The 14,523-nt window shown below is 40.1% G+C and overlaps 1 protein-coding gene and 1 long non-coding RNA gene across 3 annotated transcripts in view; both read right to left on the reverse strand.

Annotated features, from left to right (window-relative positions):
• The window catches only part of Mkln1 (muskelin 1, intracellular mediator containing kelch motifs), a 316,551-nt gene that overhangs the window by 221,598 nt on the left and 80,430 nt on the right, over positions 1-14,523 (reverse strand). The window lies entirely within an intron of this gene.
• The window catches only part of LOC106147792, an 87,906-nt gene that overhangs the window by 54,772 nt on the left and 18,611 nt on the right, over positions 1-14,523 (reverse strand). The gene's annotated exons all lie outside the window — the stretch shown is intronic.

Genomic DNA, 14,523 nt, shown 5'->3' on the forward strand with positions numbered 1-14,523 from the left:
TTGAAGATAACAGTATGTAATGTAGAAACCACTGTTAATTCCTATCATTTTGTTTTGGGTCATGTATCATTTTTGTTGTTTTTGTGTTGTTTTGATTTTGTCTTCATTATTGTTTTGTTAGTTTTTTTAATCCATAAAATAAAAAATAAATAAAATAAAAAACAAACAAAATTTGAAAACTTGGTTTGGCATAGATGTCCATTTCTTTTCCAAACTTTTTTTCAGATGTTTTATTTCATAATGGTTTCATCACTTCTGAAAATTAGACATCTTAATAAATGACAAAGGCAGTATCAAATGTGATAAGCCTGTCACAAAACCCAATCTAAGCTTCATTTTGAACAGACACTCATGCTTCTTTCTTTGTACTTATTCACTCACCTGTTCCTGTCATCTCTTCCTTCAATAATTATTTACAGAGGGCCTACTGCATGCAAATAAAGAGCTGCATATGTAGCCACTGCCTTTCATCACTGCTGGCTACTGCTCTTCTCTGTCTGACAGATTCCTCACCTCAATGTCTGGGTGTGTGTCGGGGGGGGTGTACCCATCTCCTCTCTAGTCACTCCTCCTGGTCAGCAAGGACACCTGCTGAAACTTTGTTCAAAATTTGAGAACTTCAACTGAAATTTAGCCACAGCACACAAAGCTTCTTTAGTTCACTGCCAAAAACTCAATATGCTTTTAAATCTTTTTGAGATTGGCAAATCAGCTAATCATTTGAAGCCATTACAATCCTACAAAGCTGATAGAAATCCAATAGCTACCGCCATATTTATAAAGCAATAGATTCAAAAGAACTATCTGAGACCCAGATGCCAAGTTCATTCTAGTATTATATCAACTTTTTATAAAACCTCCTTACTAAAGCCAGCCCTATAAATTTTTGATGTATGTACTTATGAGAATCTAAATCAAAGGGGAAACTATCCTTTTATTTCTTTTTGAATTAACATTTCAACTTGAATTGAAATGAAAAACTTAATGACATTCACGGCGTCTATATTTCTTGCTCTGACATCTTCAATCATTAGCATTAACGTATCTGTATTTCTCAATTTGTGCTAATAATAAGTACGTACTCCTTTTAAATGTTCTTCAATAAGTCAATTTCATAACTTGTTTTTAATATTTTTAAAGGCTGGAGAAAAAATAGTCATAAGGAAGTAGAGAGTAAAGTTATATTCAATTGCTTGTCCACATAAATTATGATGTATGTACTTGTAAAAAATTATTACATTTTTTTGTTTGTGTGGTCTGTGTTCTTCATGCTTACTGCACCAAATATTATTTCAGTAATTTTATTACACTGTACAGAGGAAAATATTGTAACAGTATTTACCTAGGTAAAATAAGAATCATGAATTTTATTTTTATTTTGTGACATTTGTGGCTCTTCAGCATGACACTGGCATTCTTCCTCTAATGATGCAACTTCCTGCTCTGTTTTTGTTTTGGTCATACTCCTTTGAGCAGTCTTTCAGCTGCCTTTGAGATTCTGAGCTGCCACTTTGTTTTCTGAATCTTCACTTCTGTTTTCTGTGACGACACCTACATATAAACATCTAGCCGCCCATCAGACGCACGCTCGCACGCACGCACGCACGCACGCATGCAGAAGCAGGCACCAGGGTACAGCCTTGACTCTTCCATCCTCCCCCAGGGAGCTCCAGCCTCTCCAGCTGTTTCCTGTCCCTGGTAACAAAAGCAGCAGCACTTTCGAGTGTCAGCTCTTTGGTCCGATTCAGTACTCACGAGGCTGCTTCCAAGGAAGCACTTTTGGCCCTTGGACCAGGGAGAAGTTGGCTGAACAGGTGATAGATGGTAGAGCCAAATCCTTCAAGCTGCATGTGGTGATAAGAGTTGGGGCCACTCCACCTGAAGAGCTTCACCCTGACTGTCTGCTGAAAGCCACATGCCGGTATTCTAAGATTCAGCTCAAGTCATCATCTCTCTAAAACTTTTCCTGAGGCACTGACTGTCTCCTCCTTTTTACCCCCACAGTTCTGGTTTAGTCAGATGCTCAAAAACTTTTAAAAGCATGGAAGTTGGCTGATTCATCTTTTATCTTACTACCTGGCACACAGATGTTGAATGAGGAATGGAATCTACACCTCCCTCCCACAGGAAAAATAGCACAAGACTTTTGGCGGTGGAGGAAAGAGGAGGGTATTTTTATTGGTGTCTCTTTCCCTCTTTAAAGTTAATATTGGCAGTGAAGAGCTGATCTCATGCCATGGGCCGACTATACATAAATGTAACTCAGCAAAAATAAATAAATACGTACATACATACATAAATGAGTGGCTACTTTCTCTTCATTCCACCACTGAGACATTCTTCTAATGACCAAGAAATGAGTCCAACCTTACCCAAGACAAGCTTTTAAAAAATGTGCAGGTGCAAATGAGAAGGAACAGCTGTATCAAAGAAGGCTGTGTTAGTAACAGGACAATGTGGCTTATATCTTTTAAACTGATTTAAAAGGTTCACGTAAGGTTGGTAAGATTCACGTTCCAGGATAAAAATGTCTCAACATTTCAAATACTTTAACACTTGTAAGAAAGCACTTTAACTCCCTCAGAAACTCATAAGAGATCTTACTGTCTTTGTTTTTCACATGAAGAAAATGAGGCTGGGAAAGGATAAGAATTAAGAAACTCTTAGTGCTAAAAATAAGTAAGTGAAAGAAAGAATGAATGAAAGAAAGAAAGAAACTTTTCCTGCTAACACTCAGTAGAACTTAGATTAGTTATTTTTTTCTTGCCAATCATTTTTACTTCCTCCCACCATGCCTAGATCCCTTTCCTATCTCCACATAGTCAACCCCCATGTTTCTAATCATTGATCTTTTATTTTGCTCTTTAAATTTTTATATTTTGGGTTTCTCATGTAAGAGAAACCATATAATATTTAACTTTCTGTGTCTGAGGCATACCACTTAGCATTTTAGTCCCAAGGTACATCCATTTTCCTACAAATGAAATACACTTATCCTTCTTTATGACTCAGTAGTACTCCATTTTATATATGTAAATCACATTTTCTTTACCCACTCATCTATATTTTTTCAGTGTTTAGATTTGAATCCAAATCCATTTTTTACTCCTCTTGGTTCCTCTTAAGAGTTCCTTGTAAAATACTGACATTTTTTCAGAGAGATGGGAAAATAAAGATTAAATATTTATTGAACATTGACAATGGGTTACACATGAGGGTGGGCCATGTAGGGGGACAGAAAAAATTCATTCTATGCTCAAAGAGCAAAGTGTCTTGTGCAAGAAGCTGTCCCATAAACACTGGTCGAATACAGAGGGCAAAATCGGATTACCAGGAAGGGACCCAGGGTTGAGAACTGACTTGAGGAGTGGTTGTGGCTGGTTGTCCAGGGAAGGCAAGAAACACTCCACAGACCACAGGAAGGTGGTTTGGAGAAGACGCTGAGCCGGGCAGGGGAAGGGACCCAGGTATTCATACGCTGCAGGGCAAAGCAGCAGCTTACAGGGGCCGGGAGGAAGAGCCCGGCATATGGTCGGGATACTGTAAGGTCGTCAGTAAGAGACCAAATTTGAAATGGGGACTCATTGAGGATGGTTGGGAAAGAGAAGGCAGCAATCTAATCAGATCCTTAACTAAAACATCCTGAAGTCCTGCCGGATCCATTCTTACACCAGATCCTAAGTACTCAAAGTATACAAAGCAGGAAAATATAAAAAATCAATATTCTTAATCAAGACCAAAAAAATAAAATAACCAACCAAAACAACAACAACAACAACAAATCCCAAATAATCAAGAACCAAAAGGCCTGCTGACTTCAGAGGAAGCACAGGAACAGGGAGGCTGCACACCTGAATCCCCGTGCCAGACCCAGCCTGCCCTCTTCCCTTGATGTCAGCCAAGAATGGCCCATTCTCAGGACTCCCAAGACCATCTTAGTCTCCAAAGGGCCTCAGGCAACAAATACATGCCGTCCACTCACTAGAGAAAAACGCCAGCAGGGAAACGAGGATCCCTTTCACATTCTTCCCAGCCCACAGAGACTGCCCCTATTCCCTCACCTCGTACACTTGCTGGAAGGGGGACTGGATCCTGAGGGCTTAATTGAGTTAAAAGGAAAAGTGCAGGTCATCTAAAAGCCTCTCAATGGCTTCGGAGAGGCACTCAAGGCTCTGAAAGTGCAGAGGTGGCAGTGGTGGAGGTGGCTGTCTCAGTCCCTTAGTTAGGGAGGAGCAGAATGAATTTCCTAGCAGGAATTCAGAAGCACTGGTGGCAAGCAGTTCTGAAAGACTGCAGAAAGGACTTGTTTACATTTTTCTCTTGGGCTGAAACCCATCTATTTAAACTTTAACCAGAGGCAATTATAAACCCCTGCAAGCCAGAGATGGCAGCCTGCGCAGGACACGAGTCAGATGCCAGAATTCTGACACTGAGAGAGGAAAGAGAGGGGAATATTTTGAGAAAGAAGTCAAGGGGGAGTGACAAAGAAGGTTTGGGAAGCAAAAGCTGTCACCTCAGCAGCTGGTCCTCAGAAGTAGCATAGAGAGGGCAGAGGTAGTGGTAGCAGGTGGAGGAAGGGGTCAGGCCAGGGAAGACAGTAGCCTCTGATAGTGGTCACCATCCCACCAGCTCAAATGTCCCACCTGCAACAGCCAATTGCTACAGTTCTGCTGTTTACACCTTCTTTTTTTCCCCCACGTGGGTCAAAAGTGCATTAACCCAGAGAATCAGCAGCTAAGAGAGACCAGCCCAGAACAGGCATGCTGGGCTTGGCACAGGAACACAGGTTCTCTTCCCTGAAGGCCAAGCCTCCTCTTCAATGCAGGTTTTCCTGGCAAAGACCCATCTCGGAGCCTTGATGAGCAGCGCAGTGATGTCACAGCAAATATCTCATTTGACAAGGCACCTACTCCAGTTGCCTAAGGTGAGCTCATTAGCAGGCCCTGATCTAGGTCCTAGGGCTGGATGAATCTGACGGACAAGTATACAAAGTTCTTGCTGTTGCTGTAAAGCAAATGTTTTTATTCTGGACATGAGGACATCTGGCTTGGCACTGACATCAGGACCAATTTAGATGTGTATACACAAGGGAGGAGATAGCTCTGCAAGACACCAGCTGTGATGGGAAGACTGAGTCTTCCTGAAATTTATATTGAAAATCTAATCACCAAGGTGATAAGACCTTTTGAGATGTGATCAGGTCAGGAGAGAAAAGCCCTATCAATGTGTTACCTGGTCCCTTCTACCATATGTAGAGATGGTTATCTATGAACAAAAAATTGGCCCTTGCCAGTGTCTTGATCTTGGACTTCAGCTTCCATAACTATCTATGAGACATAAATTTCTGTTGACTATAAGCTACCTAGTCTATGGTATTTTGTTACTTCAGCTCAAATTACTGACACAGCAGCCTCCAAACCCCTCAGGTCAAGAAGCCTGACATTGTACTCCTCTATATTCAATCCTTTGAACTTTTAAGTTTTTTGGTTTTGATGTCTTCCTTGGTTACTTTTCTCTCATTGCTGAGACAAAAAACCTGATGCTCAAAATTAAGGAAGGAAAGGTTTATTTAGCTCACAGTTTGTAGAAGTTTCAGTCCATACTGAGCTGGCTCCAAGGCAGAGTGGCACACGGCAGAGGGCAATAGTTCATGGCAGTGGGGAAAACACCAAATGCAGCAAGAGCAAAAAGGAGTGGCAAGAGCAAACCTCTTTCCCTCCCTTACATTGTATGCAAACTACCAGCCCCAGGGCAGGTGTAGCACTCACACCCATGAAGCAATCACAAATTAGGAGCCTGCCCCATGACTGCATAAGGCTTTGTGGGGACATCCAGACACAAACCACAACAATGTCCCTCTTAAGATGCAAATGCAAATGTAGGGAGAACATAACTCCAATGTTATCAGCCAGTTTCTTAGCGGATAACTAGTTTCAACTTAGCTTAACATCAGGGCCCTATGGGAAGATCTAGGAAACACATTTAGGAGATTGAACATGGGCAGAGACCTTGTGAATTATGAGCAAGAAGCTGACAGGAGGCATAGAAGAACCAGAGACCAATCTCTGTGTATAGCAATGAGGTTATAGCACAAATTAGAGTTTGTATAGGCAGCAGAAACCCAAGGTCAACCTAACTTTCTGAAAATCCTTCTTTTCTGCTCACTTACTTCTTCCCAGGGAAAACCATCTGGGACACAGCCAAAGAGGCCTAAGGAAGGTCAGAAGACCAGAAAAGTGGCCTGCGATATTCATGGTCCTAACCACGGTCTTTTTGGGTAAGAAGGCCAAGGTCATGGGCTTCTCTCCAGACCAGTTTTCTACACTCACCGGAAGTTCTGTCCTACAGCTCTGAACCACTCTCCGGACTCCAGCCAGCCATCTAAAAAATTCATGACCCTGTTCCCAAGGGCCTGGATGGCTCCTTGCAAACTCACTCTGATTGTCACAGATCCCAAGTTTGATGTGGGAGCAGGGTACTTCATACAAGCAAGTGTGCTTTGGAGGTCTCTCTGCCTCTGTCTCTCTCTGTACTGGAGATTGAACTCAGGGCCTTATACATGCTAGGCAAGCACACTGCCATACTGAGCTATATGCATCCTCAGCTCTTTTAATCCCTTTGAGACGGGGTCTTGCTAAGTTGCACAGGATGGCCTTGAACTTGTGAGCTATGTGGCCCAGTCTCCTAGATAGCTGAGATCATAGGCATGTGCCACTATACTTGGCTAAAATTTTATTTCTTAGTTTGTGTGGGTAGAATTCACTTCTGTTATGGTTTGGATCTAATATGCTCCCCAAAGAACACCTGATGGGCTTTTGGGAACTGATCAGATCATGAGAGTAACCTCGACAATGGATGAATATTAACCCAGCAATAAATTCACAGCTGAATGAGCTATTAGGAAGTAGGTGTAGTTGAAGCAGTGAGCTGTTGGGGTGTGACTTTGGGCACTATATCTGGATCCTGGTCCCTTCCTCTTTGGCTTGCCTGCCCTCTGCTTCCTGGTAGCCATGAGGTAAGCAACTTCCTTATTCCCTGAGCCCTGGAGAGAAAGAAAGTCAAATTCTGATGTCATCTGCAGGGTGGAAGCTTGTGGACACATGACTGCTGCTACTTATGCCAAGAGCCACACAGAAGTGTCAAGGGACATAAACGTTGTTCACCCCCACCTGCCGCAGAGGATGTTACACCCTGCGGAAGATATTTTGTAAAATCAGGCATGTATTCCCATGATCATAGTGGAGCCAGGACCAGTAGCAAGGAGCTCTGCCCAATGCCTGGACCAGAAGCTGAAATTCCCCCATTTGAATCCCTCAGGCCCTCCCAGCCTATACCTCATAAAACGCGGCACGTTCCTGTTCTCCGTCCTGGGGTACTCTGTACTATGCCAGGGTTCCAGAGCACAAGGGAACAGGGACAGTGAAGACAGCGGGTGGCAGGAACAACCAGGGCAAGAGGAAAACAAGCACACCAGGAGAAAGTAGAAAAGCCAGCGTATAAGGCAACTTTTTTTGTCTCTCTCTTTTTTTTTTAACTTGGCCAAAAATAAACAAGAGACTCAGACAGAGCCAGTGAAGGGAAGGAACAAAGATAGACACGGAGCTGCAGATACATGCTAATTACCTCACCCTTCCTCCTATGCCTGGCTGCCACCAGGGCCCATGGGCCATTTGTACCAAGGCCTAATAATGATTTCATCTCACAGACTTCCTTCCACTTTGTTTTTGGTAATATCACAAAGTTCATCACAATTCTATTCTGTTTTGGGAAGTAGAAACAGGATCTATCTTTAGGAAAATTAAATACCCAAAGAGCTCAGATAAGCATAATCGAGAAGTAGAGAATAGCTGGTGTGACCATGACAAAATATCAATTCACAAATATTTAAAATTCTTCCCTCAGTGCCTTGCAGAGAGAAGGGCCTTTGTTTGCTGAAGTGGCTCCCAGAACTACTTGGATTTTGTCCTGGTGTGTAGGATGTTGGATGGGAAGGAGAAGCTAGAGGAAGGCAAAATATTAGCCAAGTACCTACTGTGTATCAGGCCTTCATAGATGCTGGAGCACAATAGGCCCCTGCCCTCATGAAGCTAATACTCTTTTCTTTTTTTTCACTTTAAAAAATGTGGTGAAACGCACTACAAAATTTATTGTGTTAACTATTTCTAAGTGTACAATTCATCAATGTTAAGAATGTTCACCTTGCCGGGCGTGGTGGTGCATGCCTATAATCCCAGCACTTGGGAGGCTGAGGCAGGAGAATCATTGCAAGTTTGAGACCAGCCTGTGCTACAAAGTGAGCTCAAGGCCAGCCTGAACTGCATAGCGAGACCCTGTCTCAAAAAGACAAAAAAAAAAAAAAAAAAAAGAATGTTCACCTTGTGCAACCAATCTCCAGAAATTTTCCGTCTTGCAAAATTGGAACTCCATGCCCGTTAAATAACCCCCATTTATCCCTCTCCCCAAGCCCCTGGCCACCACCATTCTAATTTCTGTTTCTATGAACTTAATTGCTGTAGGTACCTCATACGAGTGGAATCATGCAGTATTTGTCTCTTTGTGACTGGCTTAGAGTGCTTAGCAGAATCCCTCAAGGTTCATCCATGTTGTAGCAGGTGTCAGAGTTTCCTTCCTTTTTAAAGCTGAAAAACACCACATCCGATCTCTAGCAGATCTCGCTCATCCATTTGTCTGTTAGTGGATACACTGGTTGCTTCTACTTCTTGGCTATTGTGAATAACGCTGCTGTGAACACAGGTGTTCAATATCTTCGCAGACTAACACACTTTTAAGAAGTTTGCCACTTCATAATGGCATTATCTATTTGCCCATATTGGCTCAACTACATTTTTAGCTTCACAAGGGCCTGTGTTATTACTTTTCTACTCCTACTTCCCGTACAGTGCTGGCACATAGTAGGAACTCAGTAAATATTTGCTGAACAAAATATTTTTACACTTCTTCATCACCACTGTTGCAGCTGGCTGCTTTACATATTTTAATAAATAAGTTTTGCAATTTTAATGAATGCTATTTTGATTATATTTACATACTAAGCTAGTTTATATAAGGAGATTAGTATAAAAAATATCTAAATCTCAATCAAAATTCATTGCTATCGACAATTCCTTTGCCCAAATTTGCTTAAAACAACTCTTATTGCTCTTACTCCTGTCTTTCCTTCACTCAAGTCATGGTACTGGTAGATTCTGGGGACTTTCAGTAAGGGTCTTCTGAGTTCATGGGAAAGCCTCTTGAATAAGGTCAGGACTGGTCTTGGAGTTTGATTTTCTCAGCTCAAAAACTTCTTTTGGGTGTTATTTTGTACAAGGCATGGGGTAAGTGGGCCCAGCTTCATCTCTGGAGGAATCTTAGCTTTGTTTGGCTATTCTAAGCTGCAGTTAGAAGCCTCATTTTTCTCAGATGTAGAAAATAATATTCACCTCCATTCCCCATTAGCCAGACAACACATACAGACTTAACTATTATTTACAAAGTCCAAAGACCCAAAGAACACTGAAAATTCTAAGTGGCATGCTGTATTTGATCCTAATTGTTGTGTGAGATATCAGCAGTGGCAGAAGCCACTTCTGTCTCCCTTTATGAAGTAAGCAGACATTGGAATTATGATTTCTGGTCAAGGTAGCATTGTTGTACCTAAGCCTCTGAGGTACTGACTCAGCCCTAAAAACAAAGCAATGATTATTCTATTTGTGTTGCATGACTGTAACAAAATACCTGAGGCTGACTAACATCATTTTAAAAAGAAGTTTATTTAGCTCACAGTTCTTAAAGTTCAAGAGTTTGCATTAGATGATAACCTTTTCCTGTCAGAGTTCCAAAGTGAAACAGGACATCATGTGGCAAGAGACACAGCACATGTGTGTGTGTGTGTCTCTGTGTGTGTATGTGCATGTGTGTGCCCCTCTGAGCTCTCTCTTCTTCTTATAAAGCCACCAGTTTTCAACCAAAGGGGCTCCATTTGATGACCTAATCACCTCTAATCCTAATCACCTCCCAAAGGCCCCACCTCTAAACACTACAGTCAGATTAAGTTTCTACCCTCTAATACCTCGAAATAGGGGTTAAACTCCATCATGGGAGCAAACCACATCCAAATCACAGCAATTACTAAAATATACGAGAGAAAAATTCAAAGGCACAGTTGACTAAGCATACAAACTTTTCTATGGACCAGAAATACAAAGCAATGAATGGGGCTGAGAACAGGGTTCTGGAGGGCCTCAGGGCTGAAAGAAGGCAGAGGATGCTGGAACAGGGCTTCTGTGGGGTAGGGGAGATTAAAAGTGACCTGTCAGGGTGAGGAGAACAGGTGATATGGCAGGTCAGTGCCTGAACTACGGACTAGACTGAGAGTCCCTGCCCCCCGGCACATAGATTGCCTGGTTAAAGAGAGTAAAATAGCTGCCCACTGCCTGGTGGTGGGCCTTACTTGAGGGAATAGTGAAGCAAGAAGAGAACACATGAAAGGAAATTGGATCAAGCAACCACAGGCTTCTATAGTTGCATCTGTTCCTCCAGCCCAGCAGGAAAAAGGAGAAGGTAAATTCCTCTTACTTGGATAATATAATTGCCTATTTTTAAATATAATTATCTATTAAGGAAATAAAATAGTCTCTACAAAAACAGCACTAGCACTAAAAAGATAACACAGCAAGGTTGATGGATATAAGATTAACATAAAATTCCACTGGAACCTTATATCTCAGTATGTATCATGTATAATATTTAATAACAAACCGAAGATACTATACTTAATAGTATTCAATAATACAGTGTCTAGAAATAAATACAAGATAAAATGAGGGTTTTATGTATGAATAAAATGTAGATGTTATGAATAAAATAGTTTTATGGAAAGTATTAAAGATTTTAAAAATAGAGATATATACCATATTCATTAATTGGAATATTCATTGTCATGAGATAGTTCTACAAAGTTAACATTTTCTTTCAATGTAAATTCAATTTTAAAAGTCTTAACCCAAGATGGTCATGGTAACATACACCTGTAATCCCAGCTATTTATGAGGTTGAGGCAGGAGTTCTGCAAATTTTCCAGCCTGGGCAGATCAGCAAGGTCATACCTCAAAATAAAAAATTAAAAAGCTAGAGATGTAGCTCAGTGTGAAGCCTTCAGGTTCAATCCCCAGCACACAAAACAAAACAAAACAAAACAAAACACACAAAAAACCAATTTAATTGGGGATATAGAACAATGATACAATGATCATAACATTCATGTAGAAAGTGAACAATGATACAAGGATTGCAAAATTCTTGTAGACAGTGAGGGCTCAAATATTTCATGGTAGTTGAGGTTGTATTTGGGTGCAAGTAGCAGAATATGCAACCTAATGTGGCTGGAGCAATAAGAGGTGCATTATTTTGGATCACAGGAGGTTCCAGTATCAATTACTCCAAACAAACAATGATATCTTAGGGACCTGTACCTTTTCACTTTTCCATTTAGCCATCCTCAATGTGGTGGTTTCCAGCTTGTGCCCTCAGGGTGACAAGAAGGCTGCCGTAGTATCAAACATCACATTTTTCTACCACTTTTATAAAAATAGGAAGGGAAAGACTTTTCCTATGTACCTTTTTAGTGAGAGGAAAAGTTACCCACCCACTTCTATCCTCTTTAAGCACAGCTCCACTTAGTACACATAGGCAAGAGATGCAGCATATGCCTACACCCAAATCAAGCTCTATGACAGTGTTAGTCTACACATTATGAGATAAGACCATGGATACTTGAAAACAGTTGAGCTTCAGTTAGAAAGGAGAAAGAATATCTGTTGTTCAGATAATCAATCATAATAACCAAGCCAATATTGAGGAAGAATGTCAGGGAATTGCTCTGCCAAATACTAAAATTTAAACCAGAGAGAGTGCTATGAGGCAGGAGTGAAAGATGAACTATGTAATGAATATATGCTAAAGTAATTATATATACATATTATATTAAAAATGTATTCACATGACAATACACAAGTTTAAAGATCTGAAGGTGAACAAGAAAATTTTATATTTCTAGAATAAAACATAACAGATTATCTTATACCCTTGGGGTGGAAAGAAATTATTAGATAAACATGAAAGTATAAAACAAAAAATACTGATGCATTTTACCATTTTAAAATAAAAAAGATATCACCAACCAAGTGTAAAGATAAGCTGATAAAAGAAGATATTTTCCCACACATGAAATCATCAAAGTATTATTCAAAAATTATAAATCCCTACAAAGCAGTAAAAATAAACCAAGTAACTAAAAAGAAAATTAGCAAAGGCTATCAATAAACAAATCACACAGACAAGAAACCCTAAGAGCCAATAGAAATACAAAGGAATGTTCCAGATCACTAGAAACTAAGCCCCCCCCAAAAATCAAACAATAAAAAGCCACCATTTCTCACTTTTAAATTGGCAAATATTTGAAATTCTGATACTATCCAAAGCTGTCAAGTGCAATGCTACATATCTGCATGTTTGAAGACATTTTCAGTGTCACAGGGGGCAGAAATTGGTGCTACAGGTGTCTACCTAGTGGGTAAAAGAGAGGCATGCTGCTTAGCATCATACCACAAAACAAAGCTATGGACAGTCCAAAATGTCAGTTGTGTAAAGGGTGAGAAACTCTGGCCTAGAAGAAACTCACATGACATACACAAGAGGCTAGTATTTAAATGTTAATCACTTCACTGTTTATTACAGCAAATAACAAACTAAAAATAAACTACCCATCTTAAAAGCAAGAGAATGGAAAAATAATTTGTGTATATTCAAATGAGGGGACAACATACAACTATATTCTAACTAGAAGGAACAATATACAACTATATTATTATAACTACAAGGAATGAGTTAATTCTTTGGGTTGCAACATGGATAAATCTAAAAAATAATGATAAGTAAAAAATGGCACAATGTTATGTGCAGCATGATATATAGTACTTTTTTATACTTTACAAACACACAGCAAAGTTATATATTTATAAACATATACACATAATAAATAGTATAAAAGCATGCATGGAAGTGATTTACACAGGTAATGGTTACTTTTGGAAAAAGAAGCAATGAGAAAAATAGAGAAATGGATGGGATCACAGAAGGAGCTTCAACTGTACTGTAAGATTTTTTACAAATGAATCCTACTGCAAAGAACCCAAAGATTAAAATTTGTTAAGTTGAATGTTTTATACATAGATGTTTGTGCAACTATTTTCTATGTTTTTCTACTTGTTTGAAGTATTTCATAATGAAATTATACTTAAACATTTTTGCAAAAGTCAGAAGTCTATGTGATTTAGGAGCAAGGAGCTGGCGGAGGGAGCTCATGTTTCTGGAAGAAAATGTGTGACTCCAAAGAAGAAGGGAAAGGTGACCCCTGAGTAAAGAAGAATCTATTCATTTAAAGACCCTCTCCAAGGAATTTTTGGCAGGAGGAGAACTAGCTTTCCAGTGGGTGAAACCCCTGTCCATGGTCCTATCCCTGCATCTCCACACAGCCATAGAGGAATGCAGAGGGAATTTCAATTGTGCCTTGTAGGACGGCAGCTGAGGGAAGAGGAAATGTGGATACAGCCAGGCTCCAGTATTTGGAAAGGCGTTCCTACTGTCTGCAGTAGATGACACCAGCAGAAAGGGATTCTGATGGCTGCCACTCTCCACACCTGATGAGCAGAGTATAGCATGGGAGTAAACTCTCCTTGCACAGAGGCCTGCTTGGTGAGAATGATTCCATCATCTCCCTAGCCTGTCATATTTTAAACAAAACCCTTTGTCATTCCATTGTTTTTCATCATTTCTTTTCAATATTCCTGTAAGACCAATCGATATTCATCTCTGCTTTTACAGAAAGGAAAGACTAGCAAGACCTTTCCAAAGACTTACCATCTTTCTCTTAACCAGTATTTTGACCTAAGCCACTTGGGATAAATAATTAGTGAGAGTAACTCAACTGAGAATGATATTTTATAAGCATCCCAGAGTAATCACCCATCTTTTTAAAAAGAAACAACATTTCTTGGGATCCCAGGAGGTGTCTGGCACTACACAAGAGTGATATGAGCATGAAAGTGCAGAACATAATGTTTGGGAACACAGTGCTCCTTAGGGACTCAAAAATTAATGCAGATTCCAAACTGTTTTAAAAGATACAAGAGTTAGTTGTAATAAATTGTTGGGAGACAAGTGAAAAGGTATAAGGGACAAAACCCCCATGCATAGTGATAAACTAGGGAATATGGAAGCAGAATTTGATTAACAAATTAACCTCAAGAGAACACAGACTCACAGTAAGAGCAGAATACAAGATACTTCTCCTGTGAAGTCAATTTTGCAAACTCACTTGTACACATACACACACACACACACACACACACACACACACACACACACACAATCAATAGCTGTTTTGGAAAGGGCACTGACAAAAAAATTGTTTTCTGTTTTCTGTAAATGGAGTCCAAATCATCCAGCATACAGATAAAATGTTCA

The sequence above is a fragment of the Chinchilla lanigera genome, unplaced genomic scaffold, assembly GCF_000276665.1.
Source record: "Chinchilla lanigera isolate Chin_1 unplaced genomic scaffold, ChiLan1.0 scaffold00009, whole genome shotgun sequence".
NCBI classification, from domain to species: domain Eukaryota; kingdom Metazoa; phylum Chordata; class Mammalia; order Rodentia; family Chinchillidae; genus Chinchilla; species Chinchilla lanigera.